A 23,330-nucleotide genomic window follows, 5' to 3' on the forward strand; every position below is an offset into this window, starting at 1 on the left:
GGTCTGTTTTGTATTGTTGAATCTCATCCTAGTGGATCATCCGAAAGATTGGAGAGGAATTGCACGTTATGCAAGACTCCGTTTTGTGGTTTCGTTTTCACCCAGACATGCTTTGGCACTTTTTGTACCGTCATCGGTGATTTATTCGTTTATTTCCTTTCTATAAGATCGTTGTTACTGTTACCCTCTGAAGAAAGTTTTAGTATAAAATATTTGCATTTATAAACTGAGCGATGATTGTCAAATATTTTACATTAGTTTTCGAACAGTACGGAGTTGAGACATGTATCACCGAGATGCATTTTCTGTTGTTCATTCATGACATGTATCGTAGTTTTATAGTATGGAAATAAAGTATATGTAAACAAATGTTTACATATCTCATGTGAACGGATTACTTGGTTATAATGGTAGCTGTAGATCTACTACACAACTTATAGCTTGCCATATGCAAGCAACAAAACGTTTCTTCTATTTATTCCGCATCTGCGAGTGAGAATCGCTGTATATCGGGTTATTTTGTGTGTTACCTACATTTTTAATGTTGTGGTGGTTTTTCCTTTGTTTGTGTCGACGTAACACATTTCCTTCTCTGTTGTCGAGACACCTGCATTTTCTAACATTTGTTTGCCAGGCACAGAGTTTTCGCCGCTACTCCGTGTTGTTATTGCTGTTTGGCGTTCGCTTGTTCTGTGACATGCTTGTTTGGAATGTGGCGCTCGAATTTGAAGTGTTGTTAACGTTTACGATATCTGTGCCTGTGTGTGCGTGCGTGTGTGTGTGTGTGCGCGCGCGTCTGTGTGTGTGTGTTTGTGTGTTTCCAAGAACTGCAACATTCGTAAGATGATTATTCTTGGGAAAGACTTTTAGCCTCATGAATAACTCTTCGCGAGCTGAGAGAAACGATTTGTCAAACGTAAGAAGCATAATTAATAATGAAAATTAATTACTCTCATTCACATTCTAGTAGTTTCGTTGTTATGTCGACCGGGAAGATGGGAAGGTTGTACTGAGGAGATTACGAAACGAGCGCAATTATCAATAAAGTAAAATATAATTCTTCGTTTCCATTCAGACTTCTTTATTCTTGGCCATGCGTCCGTGTAACATATTAAGGACCGTAAATAATAAACCAGTAATTGTAGGATAGTTATTTAAAGTTTAATACTGCTTGCGATAGTTCTAAGTAGCTGAAGATGCGTCAGTGACGAAAAAAAAAATCCCGAATTTGTTCAATCTGTAAGTGTTAGGTTCATAAAAAACCATTTATTTAGATATAATCCCGCAACGCTGTCTCCACTATGTCTTGAACGGGCGTTTTCACGTGGATAACGTCGGCTGTACGGCAGTCTCGTGAAATCCAGGTAGCTCATTTCATTCATGAGATCCAGTAGGCAGTAGATAGTGGAGATAAGGTTGAGGCCGTCTTTCTTGAGTTTCAGGACGCATCGGATACAGTTCCACGCCAGTGCCTAGTAAAATATCGCACTACCTGGACAGAGATACACTGGACTGTCTATTATTGTCTGACAGTGCCTCCACATTAAAAACTACGTACCGAGTTCTGTATCCCAGGGTGACTTCAGTTCAATCGTGTATCTGTTCTAATAATTTCAGTATGGTAATATGGCCTAAAACAAAACAAAGTGTTCGGCAACCTTGGGCTCTGAAGTGCATAACACAAGAACTATAAGCACATCGCAACTATGAAACCTCTTCTACTGAACAAGTGCTCATAGTTCTTAATGTTTGCCTTTTACAGCCCTTGCTTATTAGCAATTTTTTCTTGTTTTGATCCTTACTACCACCTTTGAAAGATTCTCGATGGAGTTCTGGTTCATCCTGCCTCCAGCAAAACACATCTTTTTTTTTTGTTTAGTACCCAGAAATTTTCGTTTAGTTTACACTATCTTCAGTTGACTTCTATAATGATTCGTTGTATTATTGAGCGTGATACTTGTTTGCTGTTACTATTATCTATATTACAATAAGCTATAAGAAAGATATTACATTTTTTTTAAAAAAAATCTCATTATCTCCCAGGCTATACAGTGAAGTGACAAAAATCATGGGATACCGATATGCATATACACAGATGATGGTAGTAACGTGAACACAGTTATAAAAGGGCAGTGCCTTGGAGCTTCTGTCATTTGTACTCAGCTAATTCATGTAAAACCGTATCCGATTTGATTATATGGCCGCACGACGGGAATTAACAGACCTTGAACGCGGAATGGTAGGTTGAGCTGGACGCACAGAACATTCAGTTTTGGAAATCATTAGGAAATATAATATTCCGATCTCCACAGTGCCAAGAGTACCAGATTTAAGGCATTACCTCGCTTCATAGACAACGCAGAGGCCGACGACCTTCTTAATGACCGAGAGCAGCAGCTCTTCTGTGGAGGAGTCAGTGCTAACAGACAAGCAACACTGCGTGAAATAACCGCACAGATCAGTATCGGACGTACGACGATCGTATCCGTTAGGACGGTGCGGCGAAATGTGTTGTTAAGGGGCTACGGCAGCAGACTACCGACGCGAATGTCTTTGCTAAGAGCGCGGCATCGTCTTCAGCGTCTCTTCTGGGCTCGAGACCGTATCAGTTGGTGCCGAGACGACTGGATAACCTTGGCCTGGTCAGATGTCTCCCGATTTCGGTTGGTAATGGTTGTCAACAAGACATTGTACAAACTGGCGGTGGCTCCGTAGTGATGTGGGTTTTGTTTACATGGAATGAATTGGTCCAACTGAACCGATCATTGGCTGGACATGTTTATGTGCGGCTAGGAGACCATTTGCAGCTATTCATGGACTTCAAGTTCCCAAACAACGATGGAATTTGTATAAATGGCAATGCGCCCTGTCACCGGACCACAATTCTTCGCGAATCGTTTGAATAAAACTCTGGACATTTCGAGCGAATGACTTGGCACCCAGATCGCCCGAACATGAACCCACTCGAAAATTTATGGGACATAAGCAAGAGATCAGTTCGTGCACAATAACCAGTACCGGCAACACTTTCACGATTGTGAACGGCTATGGGGGTAGCATGGCTCAGTACTTCTGCAGGGGACATCCAACGACTTGTTGAGCTATGCAACGTCGAATTGCTGCACTATGCCGGACAAAAGGATGTCCGACATGATGTTAGGAGGTATCCTATGACTTCTTTCACCTCAGAGTAGAATACTGTTTTCACAGCCATAAATAAGTCACAGTAAATTATCAACGACTTGAAAAGCTTATCTTTGCTTTAAGAAGACCTTCACCATTGCACTTGGATGTGATTGTTGGTCTACTGAAATTATGGACAAACAAAACCTTCGTGTACTTTATACTTTATTTCTCCTTTTTGAAGCTGAAATACTAGATTCTGTACTACGAGTATCGTTTTGTTTCCTTACAACTAACAAAAATAAAACGATTACAATAGCAGGTACAGGTAACTTCTCTCTATCGGTACTATTGATGAACTGTAATAGAACTTTTGTGCTTCATTCTTATACGTGTTGCAAGTCAGCTTACGTCTGCTCTTAGCACTTGTAACTAGCTATGCCGGCCGCGGTGGTCGATCGGTTCTAGGCACCTCACTCCGGAACCGCGCTGCTGCTACAGTTGCAGGTTCGAATCCTGCCTCGGGCATGGATGTGTGTGATGTCCTTAGGTTAGTTAGGTTTAAGTAGTTCTACGTTCTAGGGGACTGATGACCTCAGATGTTAAGTCCCATAGTGCGCAGAGCCATTTGAACCAACTAGCTATCTTTCAAGAATTATATTTGCAGTTGGCCATTTGTCGTGTGAAGTGCATCCCATACTCGTTTGTTTTCGCAGTGAAAATGTTGTTCGTTGCACGCACCAAACGGTATTGCGCACCAGATCTTGAAGATGAGATTATTATCGATCCATTATCTATGCTGCACTCGCCGTTATAACCAGTAGACACATCATACTTAGGGAACTTTCATTAGACAGTGTCATCCTTACGGTAAACCACAGAATTGCCTCTCATGTGGTAATAATAGGTGATATATCAGTTGCATTATGTTAAACTCTGTGCTTGTTGGTGTTTCTGAGAGCAACATTAATTATAAAGTGGCTGCCACGGTTTCTCTATCTGGAATGTGTAGGAATGCTGCACCAAACGGTGTGCCCGTTGTTCCCATGCTACCGTGTCATCAGATGCCTCTCTGCACATGAAGGCTACAAGTATACGCCGGTCGTGTACGAGCTATCAATCTTAAACATGAGCATTTCGGTTACAAGCATTGTACCCATCATCAGCAAGGAGTAGCGCTTTTACTCTCCTTAATATTTTATTTTACACTTTTAGTTCAATAGGACCAAATTGAGGAGCATATCCTTATGATCATGGAACGAGTCAATACATGAAATTAACAACAGAAAATTGATAAATATAAATATAAATTAAGATGTGCAAGAATCCTATGCAGAAGACAAAGGTACGTAAATACGAGGGTTGGAACATAAATAATGAAAACTATTTATTCCCAACCGATACAAAAGAGTTACATGTTTGCACCTGCTGCTGTCCTTCAAAGTAGTCACCAGCTGGCAACGGATTCTACACAACGCTGGCGACTACTTTGAAAGACAGTAACAGGTGCAAACATGTAACTCTTTTGTATCGGTTGTGGATAAATAGCTGTCGTAGCATAATCGTCAACATAACACAGGAATTAGTTATTGAATAAGCTCGTATTGTTAACAATAAACAACATTAAAGGAAATAAATTTTGAGAGGTCAGTGTCAGAATTCCTTAACTCGTGAACAGGTGTTGGCAAGAGGTTCGCGGACTGCCCGTTTCTGAGCCAAAGATTGGGAAACGTTACCCAAGAATATAATGGCGTATGATTCACTGAAGAGCCAAAGAAACTGGTACTCCTGCCTAATTACAAATAGGGCCCCCGTTAGCACGCAGAAATGCAGCAACACGATGTGGCATAGACTCGAATAATGTATGAAGTAGTGCTGGAGGGAAGTGACCCATGAATCCTGCACGGCTGTCCATAAATCCATAAGAGTACAAGGGGGCGGAGACTTCTTCTGAACAGCACGTTGGAAGGCATCCTAGCTATCCTCAGTAATGTTTCGTTTAAATTCACAAGAGTCTTCCTGGAACCAATTTGTAGTAATTGTGGACGTTTGGGGTGTCGCATTGTCCTGCTGGAAATGCCCAAGTCCGTCGGAATGCACAGTCGACTCGTGGTACGCACGTATCACGAGTTCCATATCACTCCAACTGCACACGCCGCACACCTTTATAAAATCTCCACCAGCTTGAACAATCCCCTGCTGACACGCAGGGTCCATGGATTCACGAGGTTGTCTCCATACCCGTGCATGTTCATCCGCTCGATACAATTTGAAACGAGACACGTCCGACCAGGCAACATGTTTCCAGTCATCAACAGTACAATGTCGGTGTTGACGGGCCCAGGCTAGGCGTAGTAAGGCTTTGAGTCGTGCAGTCATCAAAGGTACAAAAATTGCCTTCCGCTCCGAAGGCCCTTATGGATGATGTTTCGTAGAATGGTTCGCACCCTGATACTTGTTGATGGCCCAGCATTGAAATCTGAAGCAATTTGCGGAAGGGTTGTACTCCTGTCACGTTGAACAGTTCTCTACAGTCGTCATTGGGCCCGTTCTTGCAGGATCTTCTTCCGGCCGCAGCGATGTTGTAGACTTGATGTTTTATCGTATTCCTTGTATCCACGGTACACTGTTGAAATGGTCGTACGGGAAAATCCCCACTTCATCGCTACCTCGGAGACGCTGTGTCCCATCGCTCGTGCGCCGACTATAACATCACGTTCAAACTCGCTTAAGTCTTGATAACCTGCGATTGTAGCAGCAGTAACCGATCTTATATAGGCGTTGGCGACTGCAGCTCCGCGTTCTGCCTGTTTGCATATCTCTGTATTTGAATATGCATGCCTATACCAGTTTCCTTGGTGGTCCAGCGTATAAACGAACTGAAATAAGCAAGGTAGACTAATTTTCATGTTGGAGCATCATTTATTGCAGATACTGTTCTAGTTGTAAATATAGCAGCATTCAAATTTAAAACAATTTGCTGAAAATGGGCTTCCATTACAGCTTATTATCTATCTCACTTATTCAGACTCGCTAGTAATATTCCCATTCTGTGTAATTAAAATGTCACTTTTAGTTGCATTGTGTGTTAGAAACTTAAATTTATTGTGATTTATCTTCAACGTATTTTCTACAAGCCGTGAATTGCACTGTTTGATACGAGGGCTATTCGTTTATTAATGTCCGATCGTAAAGCCCGGACGTGGATCACTCTGTGTTTCATCTCTGCTCGCATGAATCGCTGACTATGAAGACATTTTGGCATAGACAACGAGCTGCGGATCGGCGTAGAGAATTGACGGAAAGCACAGGCGGCTGTCTGCTATTGCGAAGGTATTGGAAAGTTGGTACAACGCTGCGACAGATGTATAAGTCGGAACGGCAACTATGTAAAGAAGTAGTTGGAAGGTGTAGTTAACTGTAGCAAATAAAACAGTTTTGATTTTCACTGTGGTTTCCATTTCGCGACCGATCGGACTTTAATAAACGAAATCAAGAATAGCCCTCGACCACTTCCAGTTTTCCACACAATCATTCACTACCAAACCTCATAGTGGACAATTCACAAAATCTTCATTTGAATCTTTAATGACAATAAATGTTTTATTGTTTATTTTTAATGTCCCACTGTCCTTAAGCTACAGGTACTACATATCTGGCATTGCGCAACGCACCTGTGAAAGTGTGACAAAGTCATTGTGTATTATTTCTGTACTGTCAGTGCGGTCCCTCTCGCGGAAGTTACTGCATTAAGGGAAACTTTGAAATAGAGTGCAGCGTCTCTTGTCCAAGAATGAGTACGTCATCAGGAAATACTCATTTCGATAAGAATCTGCTTATGGAACGATATGCGAAGCTGGTAGTCGGTATACACAGACGTAATCACTAATAAAACTGATTGACCTTCGAGAGATAAAATTTTATGACTGTTGGTTGTTTATGTTTCAGGTATAGTTCGTCTCTACAGTGAAATGAGGAAATAATGGAAAAACCATGAAGGTCACCGACAGCCGCTGGCTGCCTCGAGACTCAGTTCCGCATTTGGCGCTCCCGCCTCTTCTTATTTGCCTGCTCTGGCGCCTCTGTAAGTATGAATGGAACACGATGCCCACTTCGGGATAGCAGTAAATTTATAGCTCAACTTTTTGTTTCGATAACTCATCACTTTGAACAGAAAAAAATTGAGATTAATCAAAGGAACCAGGTACCGTGCCTTGACGAAAGTCCTACAAGATTTCACACTGAATGTGCTGCCTAGAAAATGAGTCACAGTCTCGTTGTATGGAATTACAGACTAATATCACCTAAGAACACATTTTCAGCTGAAGCATTACGACGTTTCTGGAGGAAAGAAACCTACACTAAGAGAGTCACCACAGATTCAGGAAAAACCCACCCACGTGGAACACAACTGGATTTATTCACGCACGCTATCTTGCGAATTGTAGATACGGAAAAACAGGTAGAGTCTGTCTTTCTAAGTTTCCGAAAAACGTACGACAAAGCACTTTAGCGTAGACTAATAGCTAGGGGACGACAACACAGGATATCTTCTCATGTATGCAACTAAGCCCGACAAATTTTTGTCTAATAGAATCCAGAACACTATACTGGACGACCAATGTTCAACAGAAAGGAATGTAACATCAAGTGCACCTCAAGGAAGTGTAATAGGACTTCTTATTTTTAGTCTGTTTTTGGATATGTTCCTCGTTGAGGAAACAATTTTTTCTTTTTCTTTACCTAGACATGTTTCGCTAAAGTTACGGCACCATCAATGGGTTTATGATTTGCTCTTTAACGAATAACATGAAAAAAATACATTTTACTGTCTCTACGTACAGAATTTCAGATTTTAACTAAGGTATTTAAAAAATTAAAAAAATATATATTTGTATCTTTTTAATACATGCCGTGGTTTCCTTTGGTTTCTGTACTTTTCAATATACATTGCGTAACAAAACTAAAAGATGATTTTTTCGAAATCCCGGACTGTTTCTCACTGCGATGCATAAGTTTGAAATTTGGCTCAAAGGTACCTACAACTTTCCTCCGCAATGGTGAAAAAGCCTGGCGCCCTCCGACTTCACCCTCGTGCCCAGCGACGCTTCAAACAGCAAGGTGTCGACACAGGCGAAAAGAAGGCCACAGCAAAAAGTTCATATCGAACATTATACTTGCGTGAATATAACGGCAAAAGATCCCTCCAAGATCCCTCAGTTTGGCAACATCCTCGCTGGCTCCCAAGCGACTTTGTTGAGCACCTTAGGAATGTACCTTCAGAAATTTCGACAACAAATCAGCCTGGTGGCTGCTCTGCCTTCGACATACGTTTGGTGCGGATTGCATACCTTCAGGCGCTAGAGTAGGGTGAATTGGAATCGAAGTTCCTGACAGTTATGTTTGTAACGTGCTCAACAAACTTACGTGGGTGGCACCGAAGGTGTTTGCGAACCCTGGCTTTATTCACGCATCTGTTAATGTTGCACCCACACCTGATCGCACCACTGGAGGGCGGAAAACAGGAGGACTGACAAAGCATGAGTAGCTTTTGAAGCTTCGGATCACGTTCAAATTTCATTGAATGGTTTTTAACGGTCCCTGGCGATTACAGCACGAAAGCAAGAAAGCAGTCGTGCTGCACTTCAAAGCAGTCTGGTCACTTTCAGTGGAGATTCAGCTCCACCATGTCCTCAGAGAGGGGCTGAAACGTCTTGAGGATATCAGCAGTGTCAGAAGTTGTGAAGAACACCTTCCTGTTGCTCATCGCAGTGTGAACTGTCGTTTTCGACTGCGAAATGTGTGGGAATCAACGATTCTGAGCGGCGGTGTGTCTGAAATGTTTTCTTCGCCCACCCGTAAGAAAAACACGTGAGTTCAATGCTGAGTGTCGCGCATCTGTCCTCCATCGCAGGGACACCAAAAGAAAGGTTTAAGTGTGGGTAAGAGGGGCTGTGATGACCCTATCATCGTGTGGCACGTCCACGGTGGCATTCGCATTCGGGAGGACGACTGTTCAAACCTACGTCCAACCATCCTAATTTATTTTTTCCGTGATTTCTCTAAATTGCTCAGGCAAATCCTGGGATGGTTTCTTTGCAAGGGCACGGCCGATTTCCTTCACCATCCTTCCCTAATCCGATGGGACCGATGACCTTGCTTTTCGTCCCTTCCCCCAAATCAGCCAACCAACCACTGTGGCGTTGGGCAGAATTATGGTTAAATTTGGTGCCAATCTGAGTTCATTAATCCACCTTGCAATTTACATGAACTATTGAGCTGTGTCCTCTTTTCCGCAGCTGTCGTCATCTTGCTGCTTGATCGCCGAGGTGGGGAGTGTCATCACAGGACGCCATGCTTTTGAATCATTACAGATGAACGTGGTAGGCACCTTTGAGGCAAAATTCATCTGATACATTGCAATGGGAGACAATTACGAGGTTTCGGAAAAGTTATCCTTTAATTTTGTTGCGTAATGTAGCTGTTCTGCTTTTACAGTTTGTCATTTACCACCACAGAGAACGTAAATAGAAAACTTAAATCATTACGAAAGTTACGCCTGGGTATTTGAGACTCTTGTGGTTTATATCATTGTACTCCATGTGAAAGAATGTATGTCTGTGTCTCTGCGTGTGTGTTCGCAATATGTTGAGACCTACTTTTACAGGTAACCACTATTTTCTTCATTCTGTAATTGCATTACTCACTTGCATTGTCTCACTGATTATAAGTGACGGGAACAATATGGCGAACATTTTAATTTGTTGCGGACGGGAGTGATGAATCACGTATGTCCTGTGGCAATCCGATGTGGCGAATGTCTGGCATTACCGGCCTTTATATGTAGTGCCATAAGAGAAGTACGGAGTAAGTGGTCACTGATGGTACGGTATGGGAGTGTTTTCCTTGGTTAGTCTGATGTTCCCTTATTGCGCTTAGGAAAACACTAAATACTGAAGGATATAAACACACTTTATAGCATTATGTAATGCGTAGAGTAGGGAAACAGTGCGGAGATAGTGATCGTTCGTATCAGCATGACAGTGTACCCTTTCATAAAGCAGCATCTGTCAAAAATGGTTTGTGGAAAATAACATTCCTGAAATTAACTAGCCTGCCCAGAGCCCGACCCGTGCCCAGTAGAACATCTTTGGGATGACACAGCACGTCGATTTCGCTCCAGACCCCAGCGTCCATCATAACTACACTCTCTGCTTTCGGGTCTTGACGAAGAATTGCTTCGAGAGGACCCACCGTTTTGTGATGCTTGTGGTGTGCACATCTCTGTCCGGCACATTTTAACAGACTGCATTTTATACCGTGATGCACGGGCAGCAGCACAAATTGCTGGGGATCTGCCTTCTGTTTTAGCTAATGATGAGACGTGTGTGTCTAGGGTTTTTAAATTTGTGATGTGTCTGGACTCTGGCCTAAAATTTTAGGCTGGAGGTTTTAGTGTATTGCAGAGTGGCTGACTCCTCCCCTTTTTTCCTTGCGGTCAGCCAGCCACTTCCATCTGCTACATTGTTTTAGCTTCTTCTATCATTTTCTTCCTGTGTTGTCCATGTTTTACTGCTGACGCTCTGCTTCATCCCACGCTCTGGTGTGGGTGAGCACATGTTTTTCGACGATTATTACCCATGTTTCCTGTTCCGTTTTATATTTCTGTTCTGGGATTTTTCTTGACACCCGTCTCACTATGTTACTGAACGGGCGCTGAAGACCTCGCTGTCGTGCGCCCAATACCCTCTACTACTACTACGAAGAATTGCTTGCCATTGCTCCACAAACATCCAGACAACTAACAGAAAGTGTCCCAGCAGAGATGAAATAGTTAAAAAGGCGAAGGGTGGACATTAATAGGTGTCCGGATAACTTTACTCAGTTTCCATTTAGACCGGTGATTTCCTACACATCTTTTAATAGCTGATCAGTACCGCAGTTGATGACTGCCGCGTCACGCAGTTCTTGGCGCCAATTCCATTCCATGCGGACCATGAAACTTCGGAGAACAAAAATTGCGAAGTTCGTGGTAATTATTCACTAATTCCCAATATGTCTAACTTCAAACTTTCCGTTTCCTTTTTTTGAATTTTCTAACCTGCTTTCCCAATTATGGGATATTACATTTCATGCTCAGACTCGTAGAGCGCCAGGTTTTTTTCTCCTGATGAAGACTTCCTTTTGAATAGTCCCCGCCCAGAGATCCGAATTTGAGACTCTTTTGCCTCCGGAATATTTTATACAGCCAATGGCCTTGCCACAGTGGTAACACCGGTTCCAGTCAGATCACCGAAGTTAAGCTTGTCAGGCTTGGCTACCACTTGGATGGGTCACGGTCCATGTCTGCTGAGTGCTGTTGGCAAGCGGGGCGTGCTCAGCCCATATGAGGTCAGTTGAGAAACTAATTGATTGAGAAGAAGCGACTTTGATCCTGGAAACTGATAACGGCCTCGGGAGCGGTGTGCTGACCATGACCACATGGCCGTCAGTATCCGCATCCCATGTCGCCTAGGGACTGAGGATGACACGGCGGCCAGTCGTACTGTCGGGCATTCGAGGTCTGTTCTGACGGAGTTTGTTTGTTTTATATTTTATCCAAGAGAAATACATCATCAGTTGACCGAACAGTAGAGCTACATACCCTCGGGAAAAATAACTGCTGTGGTTTCCCTTTGCTTTTAGCCATATGCAATACCAGCACAGAAAGGCCATGTTGGCTGATGTTACAAGGCCAGATCACTCGACTGCTGCTTCTACAACTACTAAAAGGGTTTCTGCCCCTCTTCATGTACCACACGTTTGTCTGTACTCTCAAGAAATAGCCCTCCATTGTGGCTGCACCTACATTACTGCTATCTGTATCGCTGAGCACGCAAGGCACCTCATCACGACAAGGCTCATGGTTCATGGGGCAGCACATAATGGTACAACTAACTGAATCACGTGAGATCGCTTTTAGAAGCGTATGAGAATTTTGTAACGAATATAAACTCTGTACTCCACATGTCAAGGGCGGGGAGGGGCAGGTGTCCCTCCTGCCCTTCCTTCCACCTTTGCGGACGCTCTTACTTATAAAGCAAGTAAGGAACTAAAGCCGTAAGGCATTGTTGGCATGGAGGTTTATCCTCCTGTGTGGAAAGGTTTTTCTTCCTTTGCAGACGATGATATCATCCCTTCGCGAAGTTTGAGAGTTATGTGTTAAGCCTAGATCATTGCAACGTGTGGTTTCATTCTTGAATAATGTTGAAAGTAGGGGAAATGATGATATATGATGATGGCACACAGCCTACTCCTCTCGGAAAGTATCGAGAAGGGAGCAGGGCTTAGCGCCCCTACCCGATAGACTGATCACCATCAATGTTGCCACATGGCCCCACAACATGAGACACTGTGCAGAGGACTGGAATTTAATCGAGGGCAAAGTTGAGTGATCAAAAACTTTACACCATGATCTCTCCTCTCCTTGCTGGGCAAATACTAGCAGTGAAAAAATGTTCCAGCACCAGGATATGAAGTACGTCTCAGGGTCGAGAGCCACCGCCAGAGGTGTGCGTTAGCTATCTCGGCAGTTGTTTCCAGCCTTTTGACAATGAATTTAATTTCGCTTGTGTTGAGGTTATTTTGCAGGATTAGTCCCAGAACAATGTCAACAATGTTTAAGACCAATCTTCGGAAAAAAATAAGTGTCTCTTTGGAAACGAGCTGTAAGAAATAGATAAATTAGAAATAAGTGTTCAGATTATTTCGATGACTGTTGTTAGGAAAACAGGTAAGCGATTTTCATGAAAGAAAATCAAAACATTCTTGGACATCCTTTCTAGCCTTTTTATAAATGAAAAAAGGATATACGTAAATAAATAGAATTAAAATTTCGGAAATAACTTTACAAACTAGACTGAGAGTGCTTGTGGGTATGGATTAACACTTCTTATAAATAATGAAACATTTTCTACAAGCGACACGAACTGAAAAATATGATCTTTGAATGTACGAAAAAGCTTTACATATAGCCCACTACAGAGCTTGAAACTAGGATTTGATAGCTCACTACAGAGCTTGAAACTAGGATTTGTTCTTGCTTTTACGTCGTCCTCATGTGTTAGCTCTTACGTGACAGTATCGTGGTTCCATTTTTTCAAAACGACAATGCACGACCACATAATTATGACATTTGGTCTATGAACTGTCTGTGCGATGTTGACGTACTGACGTGCCCAGCGCGATCCCCAGACCTGTCCCTGATAGACCAGCTCGTCTCACAGTACCAGTATGAATGACAGTTGCACGTCAGTTGTGGGCAGTTGCCTCAAGAGAGGATACAAGGGCATTTTCCCACCGAATCGGTGCATGCATGCAAGCCGGAGGGGCTGCAACGTAATCTTGATAAGTGGGTTCAGACTGCTAAGCTCTTTGTAATCACTGATGTAACCTCAAGTTCTCTCTCAAGCCATGAAGTTTCATTTCGTTTCCTGATCGCCTTCTGAATGCATCACTTCTTTTTGTCACCCAGTGTACATAAAAAGGAACGGTAAACGAGTAACAATAAACGGGTCTCAAAAATAACAGGTCACCATTTAACTAGTTCCGAAAGCAGGTCGAGTTTGCCTAACCCCATTCAAAACTGCTTGCTTCTGGATTGCGGAATGGCCTTAATATCTGTTTGCGTTGATGGTCTTGTTATAACCTTTGTGTCCTAGAACACCGGACAGATCATCTACTAGCGAGCAAAAATTTACGGATGGGAGGCTGACGTCACTCTGTTTACGAAGTGAAGTTGATTTGTGGTTGGTCGTTACTTAGGAAGTCGAGGAATCCATGCAGCTGTTATTAACTGTGTGACCATACAACAAACGTGGCTAGAGACGCGCTGGCGTCGCTGCAGGCTGCGGGCGGCCGTCACGTGTGGCCGTTATCAGCGCTGGGTTATCCGGCGGCGGGTCGCGGGGTCGCAGCCTGCCACGGCTGCCGAGTTTTCTTCTGCCAGCGTCCGGTTTGCTGCTGACGGCCCAGGCGACGCATGTGCACACATACGTTCTGCCGGCGCATGCGCTGTTATCACTGTCCGCGATCTGACCTACTCGCGCAGTCTTAGTGGCATCTGCAGTTGCCAGTCCATCCCTCTTGGGCATCAGGGCGCACGGTGACAATATGCGATACCCCGCACTTCGTCCTTTAGAAACTAATAGACGATCTTGGTAGCTTACCACCTTCCTCAGAAAAGCGGATGTGTCGTCTGAACGAGTGTGACGATTTCTTGTGCAGTGTTGTGCTGCGTTTGCGATATTGTTACGTATGAGTAAGACACAGAGCAAGGAGAGTTTTTTAATGTATTCACGTCGGACATAATCCGTTATCAAAGACATTTAATATGTGCGAAACTGTTTAGGATTTTATGGCCACTTGTTGACGTTCTGCCTGTTGGTTTTTGTTTAGGGATCTTCAGCAGACATTTGTTTAACGATTTTTCTGACGTTATGTCAGCACCAGTAGCTGGCCTTGTCAGAAGTTTCACCCTCCATTGCTGCTGGCGTACTAGAATCGAGCACGCAGCCCCGTCGGAGGAATGTCAGAAAAATACGACCACAGATCTCGAGACGGAAGCCAAGAAGCAACACGTCAACAGTTAATATGTTTTAATTAATATATAGGCCCATACATTTAGAGTCAAGGGGTCGGCAGAACATAGTGCTAACCCTCAATCCAGGAAGGACTACTGGGGTCACATTATCTGTTGTGTTTTCGAATGCACCACACGCACATAACAAGTAGTTCCTTGTGTACCGCCAGACAGATGAGTCTACAACATAAATTCTTTTGCTTCATTGCATTCAAATTCTTGTTTTTCAATTTAACAAAACAAATAAGTAATCTCTCAAAATATGCTCTTCAGAGTTAGCAGTTTCTTCCCTCGACGCTTTCAATTCCCATTGCGCGTTTCTAGTTGGTCAGCCGATATCGTTTTAATAGTGAGATCTACTTATGTATACTTGGACCAATTAGTAGAGTCTGAAATCAACACCCGATGTGGATATACTTACCTTTTGGGCACTGATTTGTTCAAGGTTGCAGGTCCACGATTTCATACAGTGTTAATTAATCCGCTGCATCAGCGCATCAGTGAAACTAAAAGTGTTTGTACAGTGTAAGATCTAAAATAAGATATTCGTAACATGAAGGCGAGTCAAAGCCCGAAACGCATCCTTGCGTAGGAATAGGATATAATAATAATAATAATAATAATAATAATAATAATAAAGGTCCGCGTCACTTTCCATTTTTAACCAGACATAACGTCTGGGAAAGGAAAGAAATAATAATAATAATAATAATAATAATAATAATAATATCATTCAGCACAAAATGAAACATACTGTTTCACTTCGCTAGGGCGTCGTGAGTGTTGCCACTATACTATTTATTAGAAATAAATCTGACTGCCGTTCATTTTGTTAGAAACTGGGAAACTTTGTGGAAACTTGCTAGAACTGCCCTTAGTTGGTCCCATTCAGTTCAAGCGGCTTCTTTTGTGGTGGTGGCTTGTGATGTCATTCACTTGGCGGCAGCCAAGACCTGCATCAGAATTACGAAGTGCCTTTGACTCCAGTTATGATTTGTACCTTTTCAAATGACGCCGGCTGGAGTGGCCGAGCGGTTCTAGGCGCTACAGTCTGGAACCGAGCGACCGCTACGGTCGCAGGTTCGAATTCTGCCTCGGGCATGGATGTGTGTGATGTCCTTTGGTTAGTTAGGTTTAAGTAGTTCTAAGTTCTAGGGACTGATGACCTCAGATGTTAAGTCCCATAGTGCTCAGAGCCATTTGAACCGTTTTTGAGTAGCCATGGGACCGATAGAATACCACGATACGGCTAACCAAATCATCACCGAATCCCTCACAGGTTTCATTCTTGGCAACCTGCAGCCTGCATCGTAAGTTTGAGACGGCATACCTCAGATGTACACTGGGAAGGAGTTGAAAACAACATGAAACAAGACTCATATGACCAAATGACATTCTTCACTTGCTCCACAGTCAAGGTTTTATGGCTTTGGCACCACATTTTAAACTCCAAGTAAACTCATTAAAAATGACAACAAGAAAAAGCCCTGGAGGAATAATCCTAATTTATCGGAAATCGGTAAATGTGACGTACTTGTACAGACAAACAAATGATTGTAATTTCAGAAAAATTGAATGATTTATTCAAGAGAAAAAAAGCTTCACAAACTGAGCAAGTTAACAACGAGTTGGTCGACCTCTTGCCTTTATGCAAGCAGTTATTGGGTATGGAACTGATTAATAGAGTTGTCGGACGTCCTATTGAGGGAAATCGTGGTAAATTCTGTTGAATTGGTGCGTTAGATCGTCCAAATGCCAATTTGGTCGGAGGACCCTGCCCATTACGCTTGAAACGCTCTCAATGGAGAGAGATTTAGCGACCTTGCTGGTCAAGGTAGGCTTCGAAAGTACGAAGACAAGAAGTAGAAACTCTCGCCGTGTGCGGAAGGGCATTGTGTTGCTGAAATGCCACTGACTGGAGTGGATTTGTCTTCAGTGGTGAGTCCCGCTTCGAACTGAGCCCCGATGACCAGCGAAGTCCTGTCTGGAGACACCCGGACAGCGGTCGGATACCAACCTGTCACATGCTGTACTACCTGGGCAGCAGAAGCGATGATGTAGGGTGCCATTTCGTTTCATATCAAGACCCCTTTGCTTATCATCTGCGGCATACTCACAGCACAGCGGTACGTCGACGATGTTCTACCCCGCGTTTTGTTGCCTTCCATGACAGATCGTTATAGAAGACAATGGCCCTTCCGTACACGGCGCGAGTCTCTCCTATTTGTCTTCGTGCTTCTCAACCCCTACCTTGGCCAGCAAGGTCGCTAGATCTGTCTCTAATTGAGAAAGTTTGGAGCATCACGGGCGGGGACCTCCAACTAGTCGGCATTCTGACGACCTAAAGTGCCAGTTGGACAGAACTTGGCCCGATTTCCCTCAGGAGAACGACCAATGCCAAGCTGAATAATTGATTGCATAAAGGCGAGAGGTTGACCAGCAAGTTATTGACTTGCTCAGTTTGTGAAGCCCTGTCTTGAATAAATCATCCAATTGTTTGGAAACGGTAACCATTTGTTTGTCTGTACATATACGTCAGATCTGCTTGTTTCCGCCCCATTCGGATAATTCTTTCGTGGTGCGGTCTTTTTGTCTTAGAATGGTTATATATATATATATATATATATATATATATATATATATATATATATATATATATATATATATATATTTGTGGTAAGTTCCTACGGGACCAAATTGCTGAGGTCGTCAGTCCCTAGACTTACACCGTACTTAATCTCTTAACCTGCCTTAAACTAAATTACGCTAAGGACAATACACACATCCATGCCCGAGGGAGGACTCGAACCTCCGACGGGGGAAGCCGCGCGAACTTTGGCAAGGCACCCAGACCGCGGGGCTACTCCGCGCGGTCCTCTGCGCGTCTGGGCATATTTACTTAATGTTCAAAAAGATCAAATAGATCAATTAAATATCCTCATTAATGTATATTTCCAGAAGTGTTCTGAAAATGCTGTAACGCCATGATTTACCTAACTAAAAATTTACCTCGGTCCCTGCATCAGGCCTTGTAAAATGGCGTACGACTAGAATTCAAAGTTCCCAACACAGTGGTAACAGTTCTCGCGTGCTGGCATGTACGATTTGGAATGCGATGAGAAAAAAATATTAGTATTATTCGTATCAGGCATGTATTCGGTATGAGTAATGTAATTCTATAATAAAAATATGGTGATAGAATTATTACTGTAGAAGTAATACGAACATGTATGTCTGCGTACTCACGAAAATAAATATCGTAATGAACTGGCACAGAAGCTATCAGAAACGAGAAGAAAGAATAAATTAGCAGGTTCATGGCACTGTACCAAATTATAATTTGTGTAGCGAACCTTCTTAATAGATTTATTTTGTTCTGGGAAGTGGAGGGAGGGCTTTCTGTCTAGTCAGTTTCAAGACTTTTAATTTACTGATGGAAATTTCTATTTGGGATAATGTTATCAAGAGAATACCATACTCCCATTTTCTTAAAGTCATAAATAGTACTTCCAGTCGTGACACCCAGTATAGAAGCTGCTCCAAAAGGAGTCGAGATTTATGTAAGAAAAACAAACACTTTTCAAGTTCCCCGCCGTAGTGTTTCGTGAACGACACACCTAGCGTGTATAGCCTACGGAAATAGTGTGAGGCAGTAACACTCTATTCCCCCTTGCATTGCTTGAAGACATCAATTTTTTTTTTTTCAGTTGAGTTGGATGGGTATGTAATCTGAGAAGAAGTGAGGTTTCTTTGGAAGCCTTGACGTCACAATTTTTTACTTTAAGTTTGTTTGAGCTGTTGCCAGCGGGCTCATGGGCAACGCAGTTGAGTCTCATGTGAGCAGTACCTTCTCCCGCCTCTGGCTACTTGACATAAGGCTGTTAGCTGTAATCAGTAGTAGCAACAAGCAGCCAAATGCTGCCCGGAAAATTTTTTCTGACGCTCCCAAGCTGCCAGAATAGCGCATGCGCAGAGCCGTCTGACTTGTAGATGTGAGTGGGTAGTCCTCACGTGACCCGTATTTACATTTAGTGATTTTGATGTTTCCTCATCGTTCCAAGCTCCCACGTCGAATTGGCCGGGACATATCAAGTGAGTTAAAATGCATTCACGTAATTACGGAAGGGTAAAATTTATTATTAGTTTCAGTTTTCTTTTATTTCCACGTTTTTGGCAGTCAAGCATTATTGCCATGCAGAACAATGAAGCTATTTTTGTTGGTTTGCTAAAGAAATTTGGCTTTTATTAATATTTTCCGCTGAGGAAGTCAATTTATTTGAAAAGAAGTGTTTCATTTCACACTATTGGCTACTTCCAACTGTTCGCTGAATTTCAAGTGCACGTTTTCATCTTCTGGCATGTAGGCAATAACGTCATAATAAAGAACCAAATATGAGAGAATATAGTACCGGTACTCCAAGAAAATTTTCATCAAGATAACCACAAAAATCAAATGGCTCTGAGAACTATGGGACTTAACATCTGACGTCATCATTCCCCTAGACAGAACTACTTAAACCTAACTAACGTAAGGACATCACACACATCCATGCCCAAGGCAGGATTCGAACCTGCGACCGTAGCAGCAGCGGGGTTCCGGACTGAAACGCCTAGAACCGCTCGGCCACAACGGCCGGCCCGAAAACCACACTGAAAAGCTTAATATCAGGTTGGAGCCTATTTCATTGTGAATCTGGACATACACATATACACTTTAAGTCGAATTATATGTTTTAGTATGGTTCATGAAATTCCAGTGCTCTTGGAGTATGCTCTGATGTCTTGTGTCTTTTATGACATAATGTAAGTTTTCTTAACACTTTATACGTACGAACATACGGGCTTCCTACGTCATTTAGCTGCGCACGCCAAGTAACGCTTGTTTTCTGGTGGTGTCTGGCAACTGCTGAAACGAACCTGTTTCTGACAGGTTACGGGAAAGTTTTGTGAATGGTGGTTTGAAAAGAGTCACTTTCGAAGCCAATGTGCTTTTGCGCGAGATGAATCATGTTACTTGTGAGACTGTTGGATGAGTTTCTTAAATCACAGAGCGTTTGACTCTCACTTAAAACTTAACACTTTTTGAGGACCAGCGACTTAGAAGAATTTCGAACCCAGAAGAGAACACATTGATGCCATTATTTAAAATGTTACTTGAACATTTTTATGATTTATTTTACAGTGTAACACACGCAAAAAACGACCAATATTATCTGTAAAGCTTAGCTTTTCTTGTAGTTACACTATGTTTATTAGTTTAAGCCAGTAAATTTTCCTATTTGTGTGTTCACTTTACTTAACAGTGATGTTGCTGTAGGCTGACTACATCACGTGTCATATGTTCTGCTGTCATTGGCTACCGAGATCACGCGACATGAGCTACGATTGGCTTAACAGCGAACATGCTGCTGCACATCAAAGATCTTTCCAAACGGGTTTTTTTTTCTTTTTTCGCTGGAGTGTGGGTAAGTTATAAATGTTCAAATGTGTGTGAAACCTTATGGGACTCGACTGCTAAGGTCATCAGTCCCTAGGCTTACACACTACTTAATCTAAATTCTCCTAAGGACAAACACACACACCCATGCCCGAGGGAGGACTCGAACCTCCGCCGGGACCAGCCGCACAGGGGTAAGTTCTATGCCGGTGTATAAAACCTTAAAAATTCAGAGGATTGATACGTTTTACAGCCCCGAGGGAAAGTATACTGCCACTTACCACGACAAAGGGTATTTTCACCGGGGAAAATGTGTATTTTCAGCCGGCAAATTCGGGAAATTCCGGGAATCTTTTTCCTTGTCCGCGTCTACTCCCTAAAATATGTATCTCTGTAAATACTACACGTTATGTACTGTGTATAGGAGGGGTACTGTGAAACTGACAAATCATCTTTGCGTCACCTGAAGCGAATGATGGGACTGTTCCCTGAGACAACAACGAGTCGAGTGCTGTCTTCCTCTTCGTACTGAGCACGTGTTCCGTCTCCAACGTCTTTCCTGCAGAGAAAACGCTAGTTATTAATAAAGAAATTGTCTTACTGCGTTCGATGTGAAAGCATGTGCAGGAATTCAAGCTAACTGTTAAAGATGTGATCTAAGAATGAAAGTTACCTTTCAGCAAAATACAGGGAGTTTCAGGAGGAATAATAAATATCTACGGAGGTTGCGGTATAGATTAATTCAAATAAAAAGTTCCATAAAACATCTGTCCAGTTTTAATTGGTTACAGCTGTTAGAATGTTAGCCAGTCGAATTCTCACAGAAGACGTTAAGCAAAGGCAAATGACGAAGTTCAGACTTGATATTCATAAATTCCACCTCCCACTTCAACGCACTTCCGAATTCTTTTGACGTCAACATTGGAAGGTCTTCTGCGGTTATCTGGGCCTTCTTTGATGAGGGCAGCGTTATTCATAACCCGAACGATCAATTCGTCTCTTTGCACTTAGTTACTCTTTGTAGTTCTAGCGTTCCAACCATCGCCACAGGTAAAAATCAGAAGAGGTAACGTTAAGGGACGAATGTGACCAAGAACTGTAACCATTTCAGCCGCTTCATCATCTGGGGAATGTTAGATTTGCGCCGGCCAGCGTGGCCGAGTGGTTCTAGACGATTGAGTCTGCAACCGCGGGACCGCTACGGTCGCATGTTCGAATCCTGCCTCGGGCATGGCTGTGTGATGTCCTTAGGTTAGTTAGGTTTAAGTAGTTCAAAGTTCTAGGGGACTGATGACCTCAGATGTTGAGTCCCATAGTGCTCAGAGCCATTTGAACCATTTGAATGTTAGATTTATGTGATGTGTCACGTGAATGTGTTGGGGGCCCCATCAGGCTGGTACAATATACTCACCCTTGTAGTGAAAGGAACGACTTGTATTGATGATGGCAGCTCGCATTCAAGGAATTGTAGAACAAGGGGTCCTGAAAGACGATCCGGTAACACAACAGGCTCGGTAAATTGATTGTCTGTCATACAATACTGCATCTTTAAAATAACACATACATTATGTTCCGACAAATACTTGTATATGGAACGCTGATATGTGTAGAAATTCTCCATGTGCTTTTTGAAGGACTAGGTTATATTAAGCGAATAATGTCTTATACTTCATCAACACTCCATCTATCCATTTGCACTTTCTGAGGAGACATGACTCCTGGATACTGCACCACTCTCACACAGTTTAGTAAATCTGGTACACTGCGGTAAGGAAACCGTCTGCCAGTTTTCTCCACAAGCAGTAGAAGCTCTTTTTTTTGTTACAAAGCCCGTACACAAATACCATATCGACTTATTAGTTATTTCAAATAAGTGCGAGTGCTTAAACGATACTGTAGAATTGGCCAATAAATCACAACCACAGTTGAAAAATTCAGTTATACATTTGAACTTCAAAAATGACGTTCGGTATATAGGAGGGTTAGAAACTGCCTGAAAAGCTTGTAGGGGTAAGACTGTGCTAAGAAATAGCTGTTAAGAAATGAATTCGACACGTTGCGCCGTTTTCGGATTAATTAGCATTAAAGTTAGTCAATCAGCCTGTTGCACGCACAAATTCAAGCATCCTGCCAGGCACAGTTAGTTTCAGTTTTTCTCGTAGCGTAGATACAGCGCACAGGACTACTCAGCGTTTGGCTCGGGCTCGATAATTATTACCGTACCATTTCCAATTTTTGTATCGCCATCTTGTTCGATTTTAGGAAACCAAACGAAGAACACATTTAGCGACACCGTCTATAGTGGGCCGCTTGAATTTGCACAACCTACCCTGCGTTATCAGGAGAAAGAAAACTGGCGTTCTACGGATCGGAGCGTGGAATGTCAGATCCCTTAATCGGGCAGGTAGGTTAGAAAATTTAAAAAGGGAAATGGATAGGTTAAAGTTAGATATAGTGGGAATTAGTGAAGTTCGGTGGCAGGAGGAACAAGACTTCTGGTCAGGTGATTACAGGGTTATAAACACAAAATCAAATAGGGGTAATGCAGGAGTAGGTTTAATAATGAATAGGAAAATAGGAATGCGGGTAAGCTACTACAAACAGCATAGTGAACGCATTACTGTGGCCAAGATAGATACGAAGCCCACACCTACTACAGTAGTACAAGTTTATATGCCAACTAGCTCTGCAGATGACGAAGAAATTGAAGAAATGTACGATGAAATAAAAGAAATTATTCAGATAGTGAAGGGAGACGAAAATTTAATAGTAATGGGTGACTGGAATTCGAGTGTAGGAAAAGGGAGAGAAGGAAACATAGTAGGTGAATATAGATTGGGGCTAAGAAATGAAAGAGGAAGCCGCCTAGTAGAATTTTGTACAGAGAACAAATTAGTCATAGGTAACACTTGGTTTAAGAATCATGAAAGAAGGTTGTATACGTGGAAGAACCCTGGAGATACTAAAAGGTATCAGATAGATTATATAATGGTAAGACAGAGATTTAGGAACCAGGTTTTAAGTTGTAAGACATTTCCAAGGGCAGATGTGGACTCTGACCACAATCTATTGGTTATGACCTGTAGATTAAAACTGAAGAAACTGCAAAAAGGTGGGAAATTAAGGAGATGGGACCTGGATAAACTGAAA

General features: G+C 42.6%; 1 protein-coding gene across 8 annotated transcripts in view; it reads left to right on the top strand.

The window, feature by feature from the left end:
- The window catches only part of LOC126272746 (transcription factor HNF-4 homolog), a 594,004-nt gene that overhangs the window by 249,742 nt on the left and 320,932 nt on the right, over nucleotides 1-23,330 (top strand). The gene's annotated exons all lie outside the window — the stretch shown is intronic.

This window comes from Schistocerca gregaria, chromosome 5, assembly GCF_023897955.1.
Source record: "Schistocerca gregaria isolate iqSchGreg1 chromosome 5, iqSchGreg1.2, whole genome shotgun sequence".
Lineage (NCBI taxonomy): Eukaryota > Metazoa > Arthropoda > Insecta > Orthoptera > Acrididae > Schistocerca > Schistocerca gregaria.